Here is a 10419-nt window from a genome sequence, read left to right as displayed (position 1 = left end):
CAGGATAGCCAGGACTATTACACAGAGAAACCTTGTCTCACAAACCAAAACAGAACAAAAATAACAACAAATTGGTAATAACAGTTTCTGGGCCCCTTTCCTGTATTCTGGCACCTTTCAGGATACTGTCTTCAACTCTTTTTATTCATCACTGCAACAGAATTTTATTCTAATTTGTTGTTGTACTGGTGTACCAACCCAGTAAACCCAGATCAGGTAAACCCTGATTTTTGACTTCACTACAGAAAAGAATTTCAAGATAAGCCAGTTTGAATCAGAGTTGGAGTTTTCTGCTTTTGCTTTTTAAAGGATTTAAAATATACATATGGAAGTCAAAAACAAGAGAGGTTTCAGTCTGAAAAACATATATTATTTCACTTCATACCCCTCCCCCAGATTGTAAAGTCTTGAAGCAGCCTGGCTTGTGGCTGACTCACTGAGAAAACCACTGGCTGCTGAAAGGGTAGGTGCATCTGCTAGGCTTTGTAAAAACAATCACTTGGCTTTAAAATGTCAGGTGCTGGAAAATACCGAGTTTAAACAGCAAAAGCATCAAGTCGCTGTGAAGACCCGGTTTCAGATGTAGAAGCCTCACCAGCAGTAGAAACTGCCTTTGTGGTGATGAAACAAGTTAGGGGCACCAAGTTCACCCGAGTTCTCACATGATCACCTAAGACCAGGAAAGTTAGGGATTTTCTGAGAGGTTGCCCTCATTGAAGGGCAGCATGTGTTTCCTCCAGCCCTCACCAGATCGACTAAGATTGGGAAGGTTAGGGGTTTACTCAGCAGTAGCCCTCCTTAAAGGCTGGCCAGCATTCTCATTTAGGTTAGGAGTCAGTGTATTGATTATGGGTGCTGGAAGTTCTTACCTTCTTATGGAGGAGCACTTGATCTAGTTACTAAAAAAGCAGGGCACAAATATCAGACATAAGACACCTAAAGATTTTATTTTAACCTAAATTCTATAGTCCAGAGAGCTAAAGTAAAGCAGAAGCAAGTACAGAAACATTTACAGTTTAAAAGTTTGTAAAGGATCTTTCCCTGTGGCAGAAGCCACCTGGCAGCTCGGTCAGAGCTCTGCTGGTGCTTAGGGAAACAAAGGGTGGTCCACACATTTGCCAAGCGCAGAAAAATACATCTGTCCTTGAACCAGCTAGCAGTGTATGTAGCCACCCTCAGCTGCCAAAAGAACTTGGAAAAAACTTTCAGCCCCTAGGACACAGGATGAAGGCTTTACAAAAAACATGCAAGGAAGTCCAAGACCAAAACCTACGAAGGTGTTAATACAGCCAGCCAGACACTGTTGAAGACCTTATGAAAACATAGAGACAACATTGATAAATTTGGATGTGTTCAGATTTTGGATGCTCATATTTCAAAGATTGTCTATAGATGCTGTGTTACAAGAGACTTCAATTAAAGATGTTTCATTTCAACTAGCTAATCATAACCTAAGCAAAAGGAAAGATGAGAGACTTGTGCATGTTATGTGTGTATGGTGTGGCCACACTGGTGTGTATGGAATGTGAGTGTAAATCTGTGAATGTTGACAATAGGAAATGCTCAAATTGCCTTGGATAGGATTAAAAAGACACTAAGGTTTCTTCAGATATCGTTAAGAAGCTACATAAATTTTGCTATGGATACAGTTAAAACCAGCATTCAGTCAGTCAATGTCTTTACAGGAAAGATGAGAGATTTAAACCCTCAGAGCCAGTCAACGAAAATAACAAAAGTCTACTACACAGCCTGGGAGCCAAGAGAATGGGTATGGATTTTTCAATAGAGTTTAACAGAGGAGAGGATACAGAGTTCCTCCTAAATTTTTATGGTTCAAAGAAATCTAAAAAAAATGGTAGTTAATACATGATTTTAAAAAGATTCTTAAAAAGAAGCCTCAGGGAACTGCTGCCTGGAGAGACCCCACCCACAAAGGTGTCACTGCCTGCACAAATCAGGCCATGTCAGCTAAGATACAGATGAAGCCTTGTCAGCTAGTGAGTACTTCACAAGTTGGATTAGAAAAGACTATGTAAAAACTAAGTAATTTTAAAAAGTTATTTGGGACATATGTTACATTCTAATAGTAATTAAATCTCAATTTGGAAAATCAAAAGAGATAGTTTACAATCTTTTTAGTGATTTCTCAGAAGTTGTTGGGAGATATTCATTGGTCATGTCCCTTTTTAAGGGTATTCAGGAGAACCAAGTATGATACATGTACCTCTTTCCAAGCATCAAGTTGATTGGCTGTTTCAAATCAGCCATTCAGGGGAAATTGCTTTTGCTCAATTTTCAGGGAGAGTTGATACCCAGTTTACAGCTGGCAGACTGTTACAGTTTGAGCTAATACATCCTTTGATTTTTCCAAAAATTGTAGTCTCTCAGCCCATTTGTAAGGGGCAGGTGGTTTTCACAGCTGGTTCCTCTAAAGGTACAGCAGTAGCCTTATCTTATCCCATCATTAAAACAGTCAATATTCCTACATCTTCTGCCTAAATGGCCTAAATTTCAGCCCTGTCCTTGGCTCTACAACTCTTCCCCATGGGGGCATTAAACATCTCTACCAATAATCAATATGTTGCTCCTATTATCCCACCCTTGGAGACTGCTGCCTCTGTTGCTTCCATCTCTAGGATACAAGAGAGTTTTTTACAGGTACAAGGTCAGCTATAATAACGGAGTGAACCTATATTTGTGGGCCCCCTTTGCCAGGGCCCCTCAGCGAAGGAAGTCCCATGGCTAACAGGTATGCTCAAATCGGTGTGCTTTTACAAGGGCTCACTAGAGCACAATCCCTACATAAGCGCTTTATTGCATTGCATTCCATCTTATCGGTTTATAACGCTATCTCATTTATTGTCTCATTTCGAGTGATTTCCTTTCATCTCCAATCACTCAGTACATCACATCCTCAACTTTTGCTACTCCATTTCATGTCATATTCTTTTTGTATGTGAATCCACTTCTCATCACTCCTTTCCTTGCATGGTTTGTTTTCATTGCATTTTACTTGCTGGCATGGCATCACGGTTCATTACAACTAATTTTATTATTTGAATTGATGTCATATGAATATTCCAAGTCATTATTGCTTTTCAACATCTCACCATTATTTGAAAGTCATTGCATTTTATTACAGAACATTTACTTGCAGTTATTAAGTTTCATTTTAATTCAACTCTCCATTTCATGTCATTCCACCATTTGTATGGCTTCATGCTTCTCATGCCATTCATAGTATTTCTGGCCATTTTTTTCATACACTCACTTTTGTTCCCAGTAAAATTCTGTCATTTAGGTTTTTTTTTTTCATTTTAGTGTCTTATTGGGCTTTCTTTCGTTTTTTTAGCAACTTTTCTTCATTTCACCTAATGACTTCAAGATATTTGTTTATCTTAATGCCATCCTAGAGCTTCCACCCAGGAGCTGATGGAAGCAGAAGCAGAGGTTCACAGCTAAGCACTGAGAGGAACTCCTGGTCTCCAGTTGTAGACAGGGAAGCAGGAGTGATGAGCAAAGGGGTCAAGACCATGCTGGGGAAATCCACAGAAGCCACTGATCACAGCAAGCAGGAGCTCAGGGACCCCAGTCTGACAGCTGGGGAACCAACATAGGACACCTGAAGGTGAGTGTCAGTTGGGAGTGCCTAAGCAGTGGATGGATCCTCTGGCAGTGGAACCGGAACTTATTCCTAGTTCCATAATGGACATTGGAAGCCCATTTCCTGTGGAGGGATACTCACTCACCTGCATACACCAGAGTAGGGGTGTGTGTGTGTGTGTGTGTGTGTGTGTGTGTGTTTGTAGGGCCTTGGTCCTGCCCCAAAAGATATGACATAATTGATGAACCCCCATGGGGAGACACCAATCTCCTTGGGCAGTAAGTAGACAGGGGTATGGATGGAGAATGCTTGATTGGTAAGAAGGGATGGCAGGGAGAGGGAATCCGTATTGCTATATAGAAGAAGTTGTTTTTAATTAAATTCAAATTAATAATAAAAAATAATTGTTGTTATCACATTTCACTTTGCCTCCTATTTCATGTCATTACTCCTTTTTGTATTAATGATAACATTTCAGATTATTTTGTTACTTCCTGTCTTCCCATGATCACTGCCATGACTCTCTTACCAGTCTCGTATCACGTCCCATCATTTCATTATTCCATGACACATCATCCTCCATGTCATTTCACCACACTCAATTGCAGTGTATTACCTAAGACTGCATGCATCCCCTGTCATTCCATCAAACTGGACCCAACTCATGAGGATTCCATCTCACCCTCGTTTTCCAGTTCACAATCATGCCGATATTTCATTCCATTACCTTGTATGGTTTCAATTAATTTTACCTGCAGTCTTCCATTCCATTTCATTTGCTACCTACCATCTAATTTTAACGTGAAAAAACGCAATTTATTTCCTCCATGTCTGCATTTTGTTTCTTCATTTCAAAAAATCATCACTCCTTTGCTTTCTTGCTGCATTTCAGTTCATTACCAAATCACTCTGTTTTGCCTTTCAACATCATCTCTTTGATCATTGTCTTTTTTCTTATATTTCCTAATGTTAAATTTCATGTACTATAACTCATTTCTTTATTTCACTTCAAATTTCATATATAATGTCACTTCATAATTTCGCTATATTGTATTGTCTTTCATCTTATTTTATTTTCACATAGTTCATTTCATTTTGTTATTCCATGTTTACATTTTGCTTTATGTTTTTTCACTCAATAAATCATGTCATCATCCTGTTATCACTTGTTTTCATTATTTCACGGCATATCATGATATATCATGGAATATCAGTTCATTTCAGTATATCATTTCCTTTCCTTTCCTTTTTATTTTTATTTTTTTTGATCCCCCGGAACTGGAGTTGCAGACAGTTGTGTACTGTCTTGTGGATGCTGAAAACTGAGCCCACGTTCTGTGGAAGAACAGACAGTGCTCTGAACATACTGTGACAGCTCTCCAGCCCCTTATAGGCCTATTCAACAAAAGGACATCCTGGGTGTAATTAGCATACCTGATACTGACTGTGCTGAAGAGCCTGACTTGGAATTTGCAGCCAGCCTCCTCCTCCCTCTGCAGGTAGAGTGATGGGAGTCAGGGTGTGCACCATAGCACCCAGGTCTGTCAGTAAAGGACCCTTTCAAACATAATAGAACAGCAATATCGACCAGGAGTCAGGCACTTGGTAGAACATTTTTATTTTGAAAGCGGTGGCGTTGAAAAAGGAAGCATGCTTGCTTGCAGGGAGCAGGAGCCCAAGGGCGCCTGCTATTCCTCCCTGGGGCCAAAGGCTGAAGGGCAGCAGGCAGGTGGGAAGGAGAACCCTGGGAGAGAAGGAACCCATTCCAGAAGCCCTGACAAACCATGGCCCCTTATCCACTAGTTGGGGGCTGCAGGCAGACTGCACTGGCTTAGGCTCCCTGGTTCTGAGGTCTGTGCTTCCTGCTGTGGAGCACCCTGCTGGGGATCCAAGAGGCAGGGGGGCTGCTGCAGCACGAGCCTGCTTGGCAATGCTTCAGCCAGGTCTTCCTCCTTTGCCAGAGCCTCGGGTTTCTGGCTCCCGGTCCTGAAGGCAGGGGACCGGCTTCCAGGCTCGCACTGGCCTGTGCTAGACAAAGAGAACCAGGGCGATCCCCCCAAGCCCGCCGCCTGCCACGGAAGAATTACCCCACAGAAAGAGCAGTTTTCAGCAGGTGAGCACTTTTTCAAGGGCCAGAAGCAAGGCTTGTGCCCAACCTGCTTTCTCGAGGCTTCCCCAGCCTCTCTCACAAGTCCAGAGCAGACATTTGGTTCCATGGCTCAAACACCACCCCCAGCACCAGCCCTTGGGTAGCTACAGCTTCTTAGTGCAGTTTCTCAGGGGCTTTCTAGGTGACAGTTGGTTTCAGTTTAGGACAGGGTAAACTTACTTAGCAATCTCTATGTAATGAGGCAGAGTCGGCCGAAGCCAGGCTGCTGTCGACCCTTCTTACACAGTTTACGCTGTAAATATTTTATGCAGTTTCTCGGTAATAAATTTCGAATCTTATAACATTTAGTACAAAAAGTCAGGCATAGGTAGCAATTTGGGTAGAAGAGGCAAACCTGCTAGAGCCAGGCTGCTGTAAAATCTCCGACGGTTTCTCGGCGATAATTGTCCTCAGTCTTCTCAAGATCAGAACAGCAGAGCTTGCTACACAGTTTGGATAGAGTGAGGCAGACACTGAGACTTCTGATTATCCAGCCAGCCAGCCAGCCAACCAGGCAGGGGCAGAGTTCTGCTGTCAATGGCTGCTCTAGGGCTGGCCCAGCCCTTGGGGGAGGTGTCTAAGGACGATGGCAAACACCAGAAGAAAACGCTTTAATTGTATAGTACTGAAAGCAAGAAATCAGCCCTGCTGCCCAAAAGAAAAGGGCAAATTCACACAAATTCACTCCCCTCCCCCAGACAGCGAAGTCCGGAAGCAGCTCGCTTGTGGTTGACTGAGAAAACCTCTGGCAGCTGAAATGGTAGATGCACCTGCTAGGCTTTTAAATAAATCAATTGGCTTTAAAATGGCAGATCCTGGAAAATACCGATTTTAAACTATAACAGCATCAAATCGCCGTGAAGACCCGGTTCCTCCTGTAGGAGCCTGACCAGCAGTAGAAACTCTACCTGCTGATGAAACAGCTCTATGCAGTTCACTAATTGTTGGGGACCATAAGGCAGCAGCAAGTTTCTTTAAGTTTGGCGGTCACACTGAGACATTTGATTGAGTCTTTTTCTTTCGGGTGAATGCACTACCAAGTTCATAAGTTCTTTGACTAAACTGATGGTTTTCATCTACAAAGCCTGTTTATGCTACTTTAGCTAAATACATTTGCAACTGTAATTTGGCACATGTTATTGGACCGGTGTTCACTATTTAACTCAGCATGGTTTCTTTCAGTACATCGCGATTCATTGTTTCATGACACTTACCTTTAACTCCGTCCATTTAACTGCATTTCATCTCATTCCATCGCTCTATTTCATATAGCTTTGACATTCATCACATTTCTGACAACTCATCTTTCTTTCCTAGTTGATCGACATTTTCTTTAAGTGTCTTCATCATTTTATTTCCTTCATTTTTCGTTACGTTTGATTACATTAGATTCTAGTGCATTAAATTATATTTCCTTTCATCGTTTCAATACTTTTTCATGGCACATATTGTCTTCCTGTGCTGTAATACTGTCTCATTTTATTTCACTGTTTCATGTCATTTCATTACCACATTTTATTTTTATTTTATTTTATTCAATCCAGCCCATGGTCACTTTTATCACTTGTTTTAACTACTTGTTGTCCTATCAATTCATTCCAGTATATTTTTAAAGTTTTTTTATTCCAATTAGAAACAAGCTTGCTTCCCTTGTCAATCCCAGCTCCTCCCTCTCCCTCCCTCCTCCCCAGTCAGCTTCAGCCCTCAGCCAACTCCCCCCTAGGTTACACTCCACTCCTCAAGGAGTGTGAGGCCCTTCGTGGGGTTTCTCAAAAGGTGTGGCCCTTCATGGAGCATCTCCAAAATCTGTCATATCATCTGGGGCAGGGACTAAGCCCTCCCCCTTGTGTCCAGCTGGAGACAGCATCCCTCCATGTGCAATGAGCTCCTAAAGTCCATCTGGATGGCAGGGATCAATGCTGATCTATTGTCAGAGACTCCAAAGAATACTGAGGCCTCCTCACTGACACCCACGTTCAGGGAAACTGGATCAGTCCCATGCTGGACACTCAATTATTCGTCTGGGGTGGGGTCCATCATCTCCCCCTTTGTTCAGCTCAGCTCTTTCTGTGACTTTCATCTGCCAAGCCTTAATTAACACCTTTGCTCCTCCCTCCTCCCTCCCTACAGCTGGGTTCCAGGAGTTTAGTTCAGAGTTTAGCTGTGGGTGTCTGCCTCTGCTTCCTTCAGGCACAGGATGAAGGAAGGCTCTAGGATGGCATCCAAGGAAGCCTTCAATCACAATATCAGGGAAGGGCATTTAAGGGCACCTCTCCACTATTGGGTAGTTTGCCAGTGGTTGTCATCCTTGTAGGTCCCTGCACATCTCACTAGTGTCAGATCTCTCTTCAAACCCATAATGGTTCCTTCTGGTATGGTGTGTCTCATCTTGTTCTCCTCTATTCTACCCCTATCTCAACCTTCCTGCACCTTCTTGTCCTCCTCTCCCCTGGTCTTCACCCTGTCTCTTTCTCCCAGATTTGCCACCCCCCTTCCCCCTTCAGCTTCCAATCCCCTAAGAAGATTCTATCCAATTCCCCTTGTTTGGTGTACCATGCATGTCTCTTTTAGGGTTCTCCCTGTTTCCCAGACTCTCTGCCTCTGGGATTGTTCTCTGGTACTTCCCTGTTTCATGCCTGAAATCCATATATTCATTCCAATATATTATTTCACTTCATACCCCTCCCCCAGACTGCAGAGTCCCGAGGCAGCCTGGCTTGTGGCTGACTCACTGAGAAAACCACTGGCTGCTGAAAGGGTAGGTGCATCTGCTAAGCTTTGTAAAAACAATCACTTGGCTTTAAAATGTCAGATGCTGGAAAATACCGAGTTTAAACAGCAACAGCATCAAGTCGCTGTGAAGATCTGGTTTCAGATGTAGGAGCCTCACCTGCAGTAGAAACTGCCTTTGTGGTGATGAAACAAGTTAGGGGTACCAAGTTAACCCGAGTACTCACATGATCACCTAAGACCAGGAAAGTTAGGGATTTTCTGAGAGGTTGCCCTCATTGAAGGGCAGCATGTGTTTCCTCCAGCCCTCACCAGATCGACTAAGATTGGGAAGGTTAGGGATTTACTCAGCAGTAGCCCTCCTTAAAGGCTGGCCAGCATTCTCATTTAGGTAAGGAGTAAGTGTATTGATCATGGGTCCTGGAAGTTCTCACCTTCTTATGGAGGAGCACTTGATACAGTTACTAAAAAAGCAGGGCACGAATATCAGACATAGGACACCTAAAGATTTTATTTTAACCTAGATTTTAATAGTCCAGAGAGCTAAAGTAAAGCAGAAGCAAGTACAGAAACGTTTACAGTTTAAAAGTTTGTAAAGGATCTTTCCCTGTGGCAGAAGCCACCTGGCAGCTCGGTCAGAGCTCTGCTGGTGCTTAGGGAAACAAAGGGTGGTCCACACATTTGCCAAGCGCAGAAAAATACATCTGTCCTTGAACCAGCTAGCAGTGTATGTAGCCACCCTCAGCTGCCAAAAGAACTTGGAAAAAACTTTCAGCCCCTAGGACACAGGATGAAGGCTTTACAAAAAACATGCAAGGAAGTCCAAGACCAAAACCTACGAAGGTGTTAATACAGCCAGCCAGACACTGTTGAAGACCTTATGAAAACATAGAGACAACATTGATAAATTTGGATGTGTTCAGATTTTGGATACTGATTGTCTATAGATGCTGTGTTAAAGGAGAATTCAATTAAGGATGTTTCATTTCAACTAGCTAATCATACCCTAAGCAAAAGTAGAGATGAGAGACCTGTGCATGCTATGTGTGTATGGTGTGGCCACACTGGTGTGTATGGAATGTGAGTGTAAATCTGTGAACGTAGACAAAAGTCTACTACACAGCCTGGGAGCCAAGAACAGGCTAGATCCAGGCTGCTCACGATTCTTCTCACACTTTTTCTGCTGTAATATTTATTTACAATTTTTTCGGTAATAAATTTTGAATATTATATTATTTAGTACAAAAAGTCAGGCATAGGTAGCAATTTGGGTAGAAGAGGCAAACCTGTTAGAGCCAGGCTGCTGTAAAATCTTCTATGGTTTTCGGCGATAATTATTCTCAGTCTTCTCAAGATCAGAACAGCAGATCTTGCTTAACAGTTTGGATAGAGTGAGGCAGAGCCTGCCTCTGCCCCTGGGCTGTCCCCATTTATAGTCCAGCCAGCCAGCCAGCCAGACAGGCGGGGGCAGAGCTCTGCTGTCAATGGCTGCTCTAGGGCTGGCCTAGCCCATGGGGGCGGTGTCTAAGGACGATGGCAAACACCAGAAGAAAACGATTTAATTGTTTTGTACTGAAAGCAAGAATCAGGCACTGCTGCCCAAAAGAAAATGGCGAATTCACACAAATTCACTCCCCTCCCCCAGACTGCAGTCCGGAAGCAGCTCGCTTGTGGCTGACTGAGAAAACCCCTGGCTGCTGAAAAGTAGGTGAGCCTGCTCTTCTAAGAAAATAAGCATTTGGGCTGTAAAATAGCAGCTGCTGGCTAAAACCGAGTTTAAACAGCAATAGTGTCAAATTGCTGTCAAGACCCGGTTTCTGATATATGAGCATGACCCGCAGTGGAAACTGTCAATCTCTTGATTTAACAGCCATCTGCAGTGTTAGGTGTTGGGGACCATATACCAGCTTCAAGTTTTAATTTTCGTAAACTTTTG

The 10419-nt window shown here is 43.0% G+C and overlaps 1 long non-coding RNA gene across 1 annotated transcript; it reads right to left on the bottom strand.

Moving 5' to 3' along the window:
• Positions 1–5206: 5206 nt before the first annotated feature.
• Positions 5207–6557, bottom strand: LOC121133161. Its single transcript, XR_005869928.1, has 2 exons — positions 6109–6557; positions 5207–6006 (listed from the first exon to the last, which is right to left on the bottom strand). It is a non-coding gene; the product is annotated as an uncharacterized LOC121133161 (long non-coding RNA).
• Positions 6558–10419: the final 3862 nt, after the last annotated feature.

This window comes from Mesocricetus auratus, unplaced genomic scaffold (assembly GCF_017639785.1).
Source record: "Mesocricetus auratus isolate SY011 unplaced genomic scaffold, BCM_Maur_2.0 Super-Scaffold_100020, whole genome shotgun sequence".
Lineage (NCBI taxonomy): Eukaryota > Metazoa > Chordata > Mammalia > Rodentia > Cricetidae > Mesocricetus > Mesocricetus auratus.
The sequence above is the reverse complement of the archived record's forward strand: the minus strand, read 5'-3'. Positions and strand labels throughout refer to the sequence as shown.